General features: G+C 32.1%; 2 long non-coding RNA genes across 2 annotated transcripts; one reads left to right on the forward strand and one right to left on the reverse strand.

The window, feature by feature from the left end:
* The first annotated feature begins 566 nt into the window (after positions 1-566).
* On the forward strand, positions 567-3,561 carry LOC112784933 (uncharacterized). Its single transcript, XR_011879135.1, has 2 exons — positions 567-2,550; positions 3,346-3,561. It is a non-coding gene; the product is annotated as an uncharacterized lncRNA (long non-coding RNA).
* A 2,019-nt stretch (positions 3,562-5,580) lies between these two features.
* On the reverse strand, positions 5,581-9,833 carry LOC140182880 (uncharacterized). The gene is made up of 2 exons (XR_011879136.1): positions 7,173-9,833; positions 5,581-6,787 (listed from the first exon to the last, which is right to left on the reverse strand). It is a non-coding gene; the product is annotated as an uncharacterized lncRNA (long non-coding RNA).
* Positions 9,834-12,373: the final 2,540 nt, after the last annotated feature.

The following is a 12,373-nucleotide window of genomic DNA, read 5'->3' on the forward strand; positions in this document are numbered from 1 at the left end:
TATATATATATATATATATATATTGTGTGTAATACCTTATAAAAAAAATTAAAATTTACGTATGTTATATAGTATCATGTGATCAATATTTCATAGCCTTGTTAACAACTATACCGTGACTTACTTTATATTATACCACTGAAGAAAGAATCTTGATTTTTTCTTTACATTAATTTATTACTATAAAGATAAATTAAAAAAATATATTATTTTTTATAAGTGATAATCAACTTTTATTCTAACAAATAACTTATGTATTTAATATGAATTTTTATGAAAATATATTTAAATGATTATTTAGAATATGTATGGCTTTTTTTTTATATTTTTCGGTTACCTATAGAAAAATATACAAAATAAAAAATATTTGAATGTTTATCTAATTTTGTATTGTTATATTTAAAAAATATTTTTTTTATCTACCACATATTTATTTAAAAAAATATTTGATAACTTTAAAAAATTGATGAAAATTTATATTCAGTTGTCAAATTATAATATGAAATTGATATTAAAAACTATTAAATATAATTTAATTAAATTTATTAAATTATTTAATAATTTTTAATTATTAATTTTACATTAAGACAACTACACATGAGTATTGGTAACAACAAAAAATTACTAAAAATTTATCAAAATTAAACTTTTTAAAAATTTATCATACATGTGAGTCGTAACCTAATAACCTTCTCAACCGAAGTGAGAATGACCTAATAACCAAATACACTGTGGAGGCTGCTGAGTGCGTTGCGAAAAATGAATATTTTATTCTCTTCAGTTTCTTTTTCCTTTTTCATTTTTATAAGAATTAAAGAAGATATTAATTCTTATTTCTTTCGAACACACATAACATAGATTCCTCTGTGCTTTCTGCTTTGCTCCCTGCTTATATATCTCCATCTTCCTCATGAACCCCCCAACATGCACTCTATTTTTCCCCTCTTCTTGGATCTCATTTTCACTCTCATCACCGTTTAATTTCCCTCCATTTTTTCCCTTTTTCTCTTCTTCATTCTCCACAATCTCAAATTAATTCAATAATACAAAGCCAAAACCAATACACAAAACAAAAATAATGCTCTCTTCGACGTTTATGACCGCATCTCACACCTCATTCACTCAACCATCAAATGATAATCCCTCTCTTTCCTCAAAACATAACACCAGAAAAACACATCAACAACTCAAACCACCAATCATATCTTCCTCCTCAATAAAAATTCAAAGTCAAACCCACCCCATCCTAACGGCGCCGTCACTACCGGTAACCTCATCATCCTCGCCGTCTTCCATCACCGTCAAACTTAACCGTCTGGCCTCGGAATTCAACACCCTAACAGAACCCATAGAACGCGTGAAGAGACTTCTACATTACGCATCACTGCTTCCACCATTCGACAATTCGGATCGAGTTCCAGAGAACCGGATTTTGGGCTGCACAACGCAGGTGTGGATTGTTTCTGCCATGGACAACGATGGCAAGATGTGGTTTCGTGCTGACAGTGACTCTGAGATTTCGAAGGGATTCTGTTGGTGTCTCGTGTCGGCCCTCAATGGGACGTATCCCGTCGAAGTGTTGCATGTTACCGAGAAAGATTTGTGCCACATGGATCTCTTGGGATCGGGTCTAAAAGCCCAGTCGAGGATAAACACGTGGCATAATCTCTTTCTCGGAATGCAGAAGGCCACTAAAGATTTGTTATTTAGGACAGAATTGGATAAAGGTGGTTGTATATATCCTATCCGTGAATATTCAATCCAATCCAATTTGAGAGGATAGGATTGAGTGTGGAATGAGTTCTTGTATAGATTAAATAGGGTATGAGAGGATAGGATTGAGTGCGGAATGAGTTCTTGTGTAGATTAAATAGAGTATGAGTTGAGTCTTAATCCTACTTGATCAACTCACATCTTATATATATATATATATATATATATATTATGTTGTATAAAATTATGTTACAAATAAGAGTTGAATCAAAGACTTCTTATTTGGAGTAAAAAGTTACTAACCAATTCTATCCAATGATATATAAATATCAAACTATAACACAACTCTAATCTCTTCTCTCAGATCATAGTCCCTAGCAACCAGCCCCCGAGAACCTTAATCTCTCCTATCAATCTTTCTACAACTCAATGTCTCCTTGCTAACATTTTCTGTCGAAAATTCGTCGCACGTCACTTCATCAGTCGTCCAGGCTACTACCCCCTTCGGCGTCCATCACTTTCGTCCCTCGCCGGCGTCCATCACCTTCTTGTCTTGTTGTCCTTGGCATTCCTCCCTCGCCGATGCTCACCTTCTCCTTTCTCTCTCAATGTCGTCACTTGCTGCTTGCTGCTCACAGTGTCTATGTCGCCTGCACCAACGTTGCCTCCCCAACTGCACCTCCGCCTCTTTTCTGCGATGACGAATTCGCTCAAACCACGTCTTTGCATCACAACATGACATTGATCCAGCTGCACCTTTGCTCCGCGAAAAATCTGCACTGCTTCTGCTCCACGATGAGGAATCTCCTATGTAGTTGGCCACCTCCTCCATTGCAAGTAAGTTTGCCATTTCTATTATTAGATTTTTTTGAAATTAATGTTTGAATTTTGTTGTGAAATTGTTTTTAATATATATTTTAATTTCAATTTGATGAAATTGCTTAGAAGTTGGGGTTTAGGATTTGAATTTTGTTACTGTGAAATTGGATTTAGAATTTGAAATTGATTATTGTAAAATTGGGTTTAGGATTAGAATTTTGTTACTTTAGAGTTTGGAATTGATTACTATGAAATTGAGTTTAGGATTTAACTTCTATGGTTTAAAATTCTCTTTAGAATTTTCTTTGCTTTATTGTAAAATTGATATTTGTTACTATGGTTTTGTGAAATTAATGTTTATTACTGTAATTTTGTAAAATTGTTGTGATTCTATTATCTTTAAATGTTTTAATATTGTATTAAATAAGTTTTAATTTGAATGTTTTAGGATTGTCTAAGATGTCTCCAATGAATCATATTCTTGAGAAAAAGAACTTATAGCCACTAATGTTCAACCAAGTCTTTTCAAACTACAAGAATCCTAATCTTAAGAAAAGACTATTGATATTATATTTGTATTATAATTGTATTGTTTGTGGGATGATAATATTATTTGTGTTAAATTTTTAATTTGTATATTCATTGGGTTATATAATAATATTGTATTTTTTGCTAATTCGCAAATAAGATTGGATATTCACGAATTAAGTACGAATAAAGTTAGAATTGACATGTTTTTAATCCACTAATAAAGTTAGAATTGGATTTAGACTTTATATCCTACTTTATTCATTGCTACCTTTAAAACTGAAGGAAGAGGCTTTTCGTTCGTCAATGGTGGTTGATAATAATGATGGCCATGTTGGTGGTGTTCTTGCAAATGAAAAGCTTTCTGGAATCGGGATAAGTGTATTGTGTTATTAGTTTTTAGACCAATGAATTATGAGCTAATTACTATGGTACTTGCATGGTTATTTGGTGTTAAAATTTTGTTAAATTTATTTTTTATAATAAATTTATTAACTCTTATCTTTTCTCTTATGTTTTTCCGTTAAATGAAGAAGAAGTAGAGATTAGGCATGAAGATTATCATTTGAAATTAGAAAAATGAATTAATTGATGATCCATGCAAGTACGAATTATAGCGAGATTGAAACGAATACTTTTCTTGAAAAAATATCTATCCTTTTCTTTCTTGCCATTTCTCATTGGATAGACCTACATCAATTTTTAATATATTTTAGTGGATTACATTAATTGTTTTATTAAATCTGCATACCGACCACAATTTGGTATTCGAATAGATTCAAATTTGATGCATACCATAGTGTAGTGAAAGAAGTTTTATGCTCACATTTCTTTTAAAAGAAAAGACCAGGTAATTGATTTCGTTAAATTATTGTATAACTTTATATTTTTACTACATTAAAATTACTTATTTTAAAATGTGAAAAATATATTTTAAAAAAATATGGACATCAAATCACCTCTGTCCAGCCTAAGATTTTTAATCTAGTATTTATTAATTAATTAGAAATTATAGTAAGCAAAAGTGCTTATTATTATTAGAAAAATTATTAAGTCCTCCCTGTACAAATTATAACTTTGGTACTAATGTATTAATTAAATAAAAAATTACTAATGAGTATTTGTAACAAATTTATTTTGATATATGTGCGTGACATAATAAAACTTTTTGTTTTACTCTCAGAATACTTAAAAAAATAATCAGGACAATTGATTGAAATTTGAAAGTCTATCTGACACCACACCATTTTTAACGGAATGTATAGCCATCAATATATAACAATAATTAAACACACCCTCTAAATCAATATTTTAAATTATAGAGTATATACCCAAATTGGTCCTTAAGGAATTCTAAAGTGTACGTTTAAGTCCCTAACTAAAATTAATCACTCCGTTAGTCCTTAATATTTTTTGGCGTCAGACAAATTGATCCTTTTTTTCTCATCTCCGTTAATCACTAACGGAAGGAGGTGATGTGTCACGTGATTGTAATGAGTCAGCCGTTAAGTTCCACGTGTTTCATTAGGACAAATTGGTCCCTGGACGGATTGATACAAAACGCTGCGTTTTGGAATAGGTTTTGTGAGAGGAAGAGTCTATCAAAACTGAAGCATCTCTTTGCCTTCCCTCCACCAAAACAAAATTTGTCTAAACTCCTTCTCTTCTCCTAGGTTTTACTAAGAACACTTTTGTATGATACCCTAAATCCTAAAACAACGGCGTGAAGGTCATCATCATCTTCGTGTGCTACTCTGAAAACATGTAACCATGGCAAGTGGAGAAAATTCGTCAAGCTCTTATCGTCGACGAGTTAGAGATAGCGGAGATGGTAGTGCTAGCAGTGCTTCAAGTGGCCTCAAATTTGGAATTGCAAGAGGGGAGAATTCAAGATGCCACTGCGGAGCTTATGCCATTGTTGTGGAGTTTGGAACAGATAAGAACCTAAGAAGACCTTTCTTTGGATATCCTTATTATAGGGTAAGGAACATTGGGTATAGTATCTTCTTTTTGCATTGCAAAATTCATCGGTTAACTCTGATTTTGTGCATTTTTCCCTTCAATTTCCACAGACAAAGTTAGAATCTTTCACACTGTGAATTTTTTATATGGTTTGACAAAATTTTTTCCCATGAAATGCAAAGTAGCCAGCATAATGTTGTACTGGAAGAGAGAATGAAGAAGTTAAAAGATTTGGTAGATGAATTAAAAAAGACTAAAATTGTAAGTAAAAGGAGGGAATAGAGCAGTCAATGTAAAAGTGTGTTCTTTTTTATGCAAGGTTTTTTGGTTTGTATTTTTGTAGGAAAGATATAGCTAGGTAGGAAAAGAAGGGAATTAGGTGCTTATAGTGTATGGATATATTGTAATTGAACAATTGATCAAAGTGTAACTGCGAATATTATAGTCTATCAAAATTGTCTAATAAAATTTTCTTTACCCAAAATTAGAATCATATGCATTCACAAAAATAATGTTCCAAAAAATTCTTCCAAATGTGTCTTACATAATTTCTATGGTGTGTATTCGGCATCACCTCATGTAAAGCAGGTAGCAAAACTTTGCAGAAAACATCAAAATGAACAAACACATATACAGACTTCTTTAATAAAATCATAGATCAGGCAGTAAAGTCCCCAAAAAATTTATTTATCAGACACATAGACCCCTAAGTAAATCATTTATCAGACAGATTAATTCTTTCCATCCACCCGAAACCTTATTAGAACACTACTATATATTAACTTCACCTCAGTTCAATTCAAATAAAAGACAAGAGCATAAGAGACTTGTATAATCAATTACACTAATTCAAGTATCACACATTTCGGTACATTTCCTTTGAACGTGTTTCCTATACATAACATAAATTTAGGCACACTAGACATGATATTATTAGGTGAAGGCTAACATGCTATTATATCTGCCAATAATATCACAATTGAATATTATATTATGCAACAATAGACATGATATTATTAGGTGAAGTGTAACATGCTCTTTATATTTGCCAATAATATCACATGAATAGTAACACACTTTTTGGCATGGAATGCTTCCGCATCCAATAAATATGCAACAATATAAAGAGTAGCTTGAGACATGACTATCCGCAAAAAATAAAGTGGGAAAGTTAATTTTGATGAAGAAATTTAAATATAACAAATGACATTGAAATAAGAGAAGTAGCATTAATTACTAACAATTTAATCGGTGGTCTGCAACCAGCCTTAAATCCTCTTTTACACCTATCCAAACAAATATATAGTTTGCTAAACAAGGGCAGTAAACCAGGAATTGTGGGGGTTGTTTTCAGCAATAGATCATCAAAAAAGATCTTGGTCTCTCTATCGTCATCAGTGTGTTCTTCATTCATATTGTTATTACCATCATCTTTCTGATCAAGATTCATCTCATCTTCTTTCGATCATTCAACATCTTCCATAATTAGGTGGTCAAAAAATAAGTATAGCTCATTAGTTTCTCTGTTCTCCCTCTTTGCATCACACATCTCTCTAATTTCTTTATCTCCATAAATAGGGTGTAAGCATGCTTCCATGTTTGGATCATACTAATACATCTTCTTGAATTCATGGTAGCCGAGCTCTTCAAATAATTTCTTCAAGTCAAAATAATTCACTAAGTCCAGATCCATTGGAAGAAATCCTTTGTTATCTTTCACAAAGCTCCCCCCATGTTGAAACACAGGAGTAACCCACTCAGTCATCTGTAATTTACAAATATGGAATAGCACTATCAATATCAGAATACTAAACGTTACCCTTAATCAGATGAAATTTGGATAAAATTTCATCAATAATAAACATTACCCTAACTTCTCTTATTTGGATAAAATTTCATAATCAGATTAATTGATCAATACGATATGTTTATCATGAAATATTGTGTCTTTTTCATGTTAACCTCATATATGTATGTACCACAACACTTATCAGTAATCCATGTGAAACAGTATCAAAGAATCAAAAACAACTTTTATTTCTAGCAACTAATAGTATTCTAACAGAAACAGCTACTGCATGGTAAACAATGTCAACAATGATCAACTATACTATCAACAATTTAATAGATAAACAAATAACTATACTAACCTCGAGCAGTGGCAGTGATGAGCGGTACACTCATAGTACCTTCTTCTGTAATAACTCTGACTCGTTCAAACCCTAGCGTCGACAATATCAACGGAGGTGGTTGGAGGACTACAGGTTGACGTGGTGGTGGCTTTCTTAGTAAAACCTAGGAGAAGAGAAGGAGTTCAGAGTAATTTTGTTTTGGTAAAGGGAAGGCAAAGAGATTCTTTAGTTTTGATAGACTCTTCCTCTCATAAAACGACGTCATCCCCTATTCCAAACCGCAACGTTTTGTATCAATCCGTCTAGGGACCAATTTGTCCTAATGAAATACATGGAATTAACAGCTGACTCATCACAGTCACGTGACACATCACCTCCCTCCGTTAGTGGTTAACGGAGATGAGAAAAAAAGGATCAATTTGTCTGACGCCACAAAATGTTAAGGACTAACGGAGTGATTAATTTTAGTTGGGAACTTAAACGTCCACTTTAAAATTCCTTAGGGACCAATTTGGGTATATACTCTAAATTATATAAAGCATTTCCTTGTTAGGAAAGCATTTGACAATTTCTCAAATGGTTGTTGAGAGGATCTTAATATCCAACTACTTATTACAGTTTACCTTTTTCTCTTTTCTTTTTTATGGTCAACAATTACTCAAGTTGCGAGATTCAACTTTTAGTTTTAGTTTTATGGTTTCTGGCGACAAGATATTGGGAGACTCATTTTAACTAGATATAAATAAAAATATATTTTAAATAAGTTAAATTCCATTTGCAGACAATACTAATAAAACATTTATTATTTTTCTAAAGTCAAGAATAAAATTAAAATTTACGATTTTTAGGTGAATATAAAAAAATTATGTTATTTGAACTACAGCTCCTTAGCACAAAATATTTATTGTTAGTTTGTATGTTTAAGTTATATTATATCTCATGCAAGAGAATTACAAGAATATTCATGTATGGATTACTTACTAGAGCTGTTTGCGCAATAAAGAAATCAAAGAACAAAGCAACTTCCGTATATCGATTGGCTAAAGAATATTCTCTTATGCCTATGACCTACTTCTTGTTGGATTCTTGTAGTTTTTAATTGTGCAAATGATCACGGTGGGTTAGTTACGTTTTTTGAAAGAGTAATTATTAAACTCCGAATTAGAAGTGCAAGGTATAAAATAAAGCTATTCACTCTAAAACAAAAATTAATTAAAAATAGTACTAAGAGTAAGGTAGAACCGGAAGATTTTTTTTCTCTTATATTTGTATGTGGTTTGAGTTTTGTCGAATGATGACTATTATGACAGATTCATCACCGATGGTGAAGAATTGAGATGGAAGATGTCAGTTTTCTGATGCTTATTGCACAAAAATAGGTGCTGTAAAGTGTAAATAGGTGCATGTGGTTGTTATTAAGCCGTCTTTTCAAGCCATTTTTTTCTCTTCCTAATTTCACTCATATTCCACCTTAATCGTTTAATTTCTTTGGTCCCCAATAACAATTTCCTGTATAAATTCTGACTAGCATTTTTCTATATATGTAAGTTTATATAAAAATATATGTCTACTTGTATTATCTAGGATCAAATGCCATTGATGTTAATAAAAAAATATTATATAATTAAATAACTTATTAATTATATAGTTTATTATAAAAATTAATCCTTAGATTAGAAGTTTAAATATATATATACCGAAGATGAGGAAATTCGAACCCATAACCTCTTAGGTGAGTATGAAAAGACTATGCCATTTGAGTTATAACTCATTGGCTAGAAGTTTATATGTTATAAGTATTATCTTCAAACAATTTTATACTAATCTAGAATTGTTTGTCATATTTTTTATATGCATAAAAATTAGGGTAAAGTACCTGATAAATCCCAATTTTATGGTTTATCTTATGTTAAATTTGGTGGGTTTTATCAATTTATCTCATATTTATTCAATGAAATAGCATGCTTTTGTAATTCTCCCTAAATTTGTGCTTAAGAGTGAAAACATGCTTTTTAGGCCTTAAAATTGCTAAATCTAATTCACTTTAAATTTATTCGATACTTTGATATATTTGTTGAGTGATTTCAGGTTCATAAGACAAGGATTGGATGGAAGAAGTGAATAAAAAAGCATGCAAAATGAAGAATTCATGAAGAAATGAGCATTTGGAGGACTCATGGCCACGCGCACGCGTCATCTACGCATACGCGTGAGAGGGAACTTTGTCAAGGCCATGCGCACGCATCACCCACGAGTACGCATGAGGAGAAAATTTGCTAACGACGCGCACACGTGACGTTAGGCACGTGACCTCATTAAAGGCAATACGCTGGGGGCGATTTCTGAGCCTTCTAGGCCCAAATCAAACTCATTTCTGAGGCTATTTGATGTAGAATTCAAGAAGGAGAAAGGGGGGAGTAATTAGGTAGTGTAGGAAACATGCCTTAGGTTAGTTCTAGAGAGAGAAGCTCCCTCTTCTCTCTAGAAATTAGGGTTCTTAGTTTAATTTCCTTCTAGATTTAGGTTTTGATTCTTGTTTTCAATTAGTTTTTCTTGCAATTTCTTGTTATTACATCTTTGCTCTCTTAGTTCTTTTTGTTAATTTTTCTTTTTATATCACTTTAGTTTTATAAACACTCTTGGTACTTTTAATTTCAATTAATGCAATTTGATGTTTTATGTTTCTTTCTTGCTTGTTTGAGTTGTTATTGTTATTTCCTTGCATTGGGTAGTGGTAGAATTTATTATTCTTTGTGTGTATTATTCTCTTTCTATGATTGTAATTTTTGACTTGTTTGATTCTTTATGTCCATTATTCTATGTATACATACATTTATATGATTGAGGCCGTTATTTCAAATAGCTCACTTACCCAAATAGCCTACCTTTTATCTATCATTGTTAGCCAATTTTGAGCCTATGCTAAACCCTTTTGTTCTTAAATTTAGCACATTACTAGCCTTAAAGCGAAAAACAATAAATGTCCTTAATTTGGATCTTTGGTTAGCTTAGGCTAGTAAGAGTGTTTATCATTCAATTGTGGGAGATTTGGGAACATTGGGTGAGATAAAAGTATATTTTTGTATTTTTGTTTAAAATTTTGGGAATTGGGTACATACTCATGCATTAAATGTTTAAACCATATGCATTGGTACTTTTGTATATAATTCATCAAAAAGAAAAAAAAAAAGAGAAAAACCAAAAGAAAAATAAAATAAAAAAATGTAGAAAAAGAAAAAAATATAAAATATAAAAAAAAGAAAAGCGAAAAAAAAGTAAGTAATAAAAAGGGGACAAAATGCCCCAAAGTAAAGTAATAATAACAATGCATATGGATTGTGAAGTGAAAGAGAATGTATGAGTGTGTGAAAAAGTGAATAAATGGGTTGTCATAGGTTAGGAGGGAAGTTTAAGTTAATCAAAGATTTAAATTCTAGTCCATCTAACTAAATACAATCCTACCTTGACCCTAGCCCCATTGCAACCCATGGATAAGTACTCATGATATTTGTATGCATGCATTGAATAATTGTTGATTGTTAGATGAAAACAAATATTAGAAAACATGATTAGAGGAGAATTGAGTGAATCAATCCTATACACTTGAGTGACTAGAGCGACTACACATCCGGTGAGGGTTCGATTGCTCAATTACATGTTTTCACCTATGATCATCTCGTATCTTGCAAGTTTGTAAATTCTTTTCAATAACTCAATTCAATTGTGGATTTGATTTTATTGTAATTGCTTTAGCTCTTGTGTTCATATATGTTTTCTTGAAAATTGACTTATTTTGACCAACTAATTGCATGAATTTAGATAGATTGCATGTAGATAGAGTGTATTTAGATAGTTTGCATTGAATAAATGTTGATGCTCTTTGTCTCTTTCTTGAGTTTAGCATGAGGACATGCTTAGTTTAAGTGTGGGGAGGTTTGATAAACCCCAATTTTGTGGTTTATCTTATGTTGAATTTGGTGGATTTTATCAACTTATCTCACATTTATTCAATAAAATAGCATGCTTTTGTAATTCTTCCTAAATTTGTGCTTAAGAGTGAAAACATGCTTTTTAGGCCTTAAAATAGCTAACTCTAATTCACTTTAATTCCATTCGATGTTGATATGTTTGTTGAGTGATTTCAGGTTCATAAGGCAAGGATTGGATGGAAGAAGTGAAGAGAAAAGCATGCAAAGTGGAGAATTCATGAAGAAATGAGCATTTAGAGAATTCATGGCCACGCACACGCGTCATCCACGCATACGCGTGAGAGAGAACTTTCTCAAGGCATACGCGTGAGGAGGAAATTCGTCAGCAACGCGCACGCGTGACGTTAGGCACGTGACCTCATTAAAGGCAATACGCTGGGGGCGATTTCTGAGCCTTCCAGGCCCAAATCCAACTCATTTCTGAGGCTATTTGATGTAGAATTCAAGAAAGAGAAAGGGGGGAGGGGGAGCAATTAGGTAGTGTAGGAAACATGCCTTAGGTTAGTTCTAGAGAGAGAAACTCCCTCTTCTCTCTAGAAATTAGGATTCTTAGTTTAATTTACTTCTGGATTTTGGTTTTGATTTTTGTTTTCAATTAGTTTTTCTTGCATTTCTTGTTATTGCATCTTTACTCTCTTAGTTCTTCTTGTTAATTTTTCTTTTTATGTCACTTTAATTTTATAAATACTCTTGGTACTTTTAATTTCAATTAATGCAATTTGATGTTTTATGTTTCTTTCTTGTTTGAGTTGTTATTGTTATTTTCTTGCATTGGGTAGTGGTAGAATTTATTATTCCTTGCAATTTTACCATGCTTTCCTTTTGTGCCTTCTAAGTGTTTGACAAAATGCTTGGTTGGATGTTAGAGTAGTGTAAGAACCACAACTAATCAACCGGTTAATTAAGTGATTAATATTGCCCAAATTAGATTCCAAAAAGTTAGAGTGAGAATTTGAGGATTTAAGTATGATTTTTGGACTCAGTGGGTCTTTCTGAGTCAGAAAATATATTTTCTGCGAAAAACCGTAAAAAATCACGAACCGACAGTTGAACCGGTTAAACTAGTTCAAGTCTGCCTAGTACCGCACGAGAAAAAGTAAAAACAGTAAAAAACCATAGAAAAATGTTAGAAATGGAAAATCGGGCGTTAATTTTAAAGGTTTGGCCCGAAGTTGGGCCAAACGGGCTAAAAACGCTAACGGGTTGGACCGGACCCAAGTTGGGCCCAAG

Source organism: Arachis hypogaea, chromosome 20 (assembly GCF_003086295.3).
Source record: "Arachis hypogaea cultivar Tifrunner chromosome 20, arahy.Tifrunner.gnm2.J5K5, whole genome shotgun sequence".
NCBI classification, from domain to species: domain Eukaryota; kingdom Viridiplantae; phylum Streptophyta; class Magnoliopsida; order Fabales; family Fabaceae; genus Arachis; species Arachis hypogaea.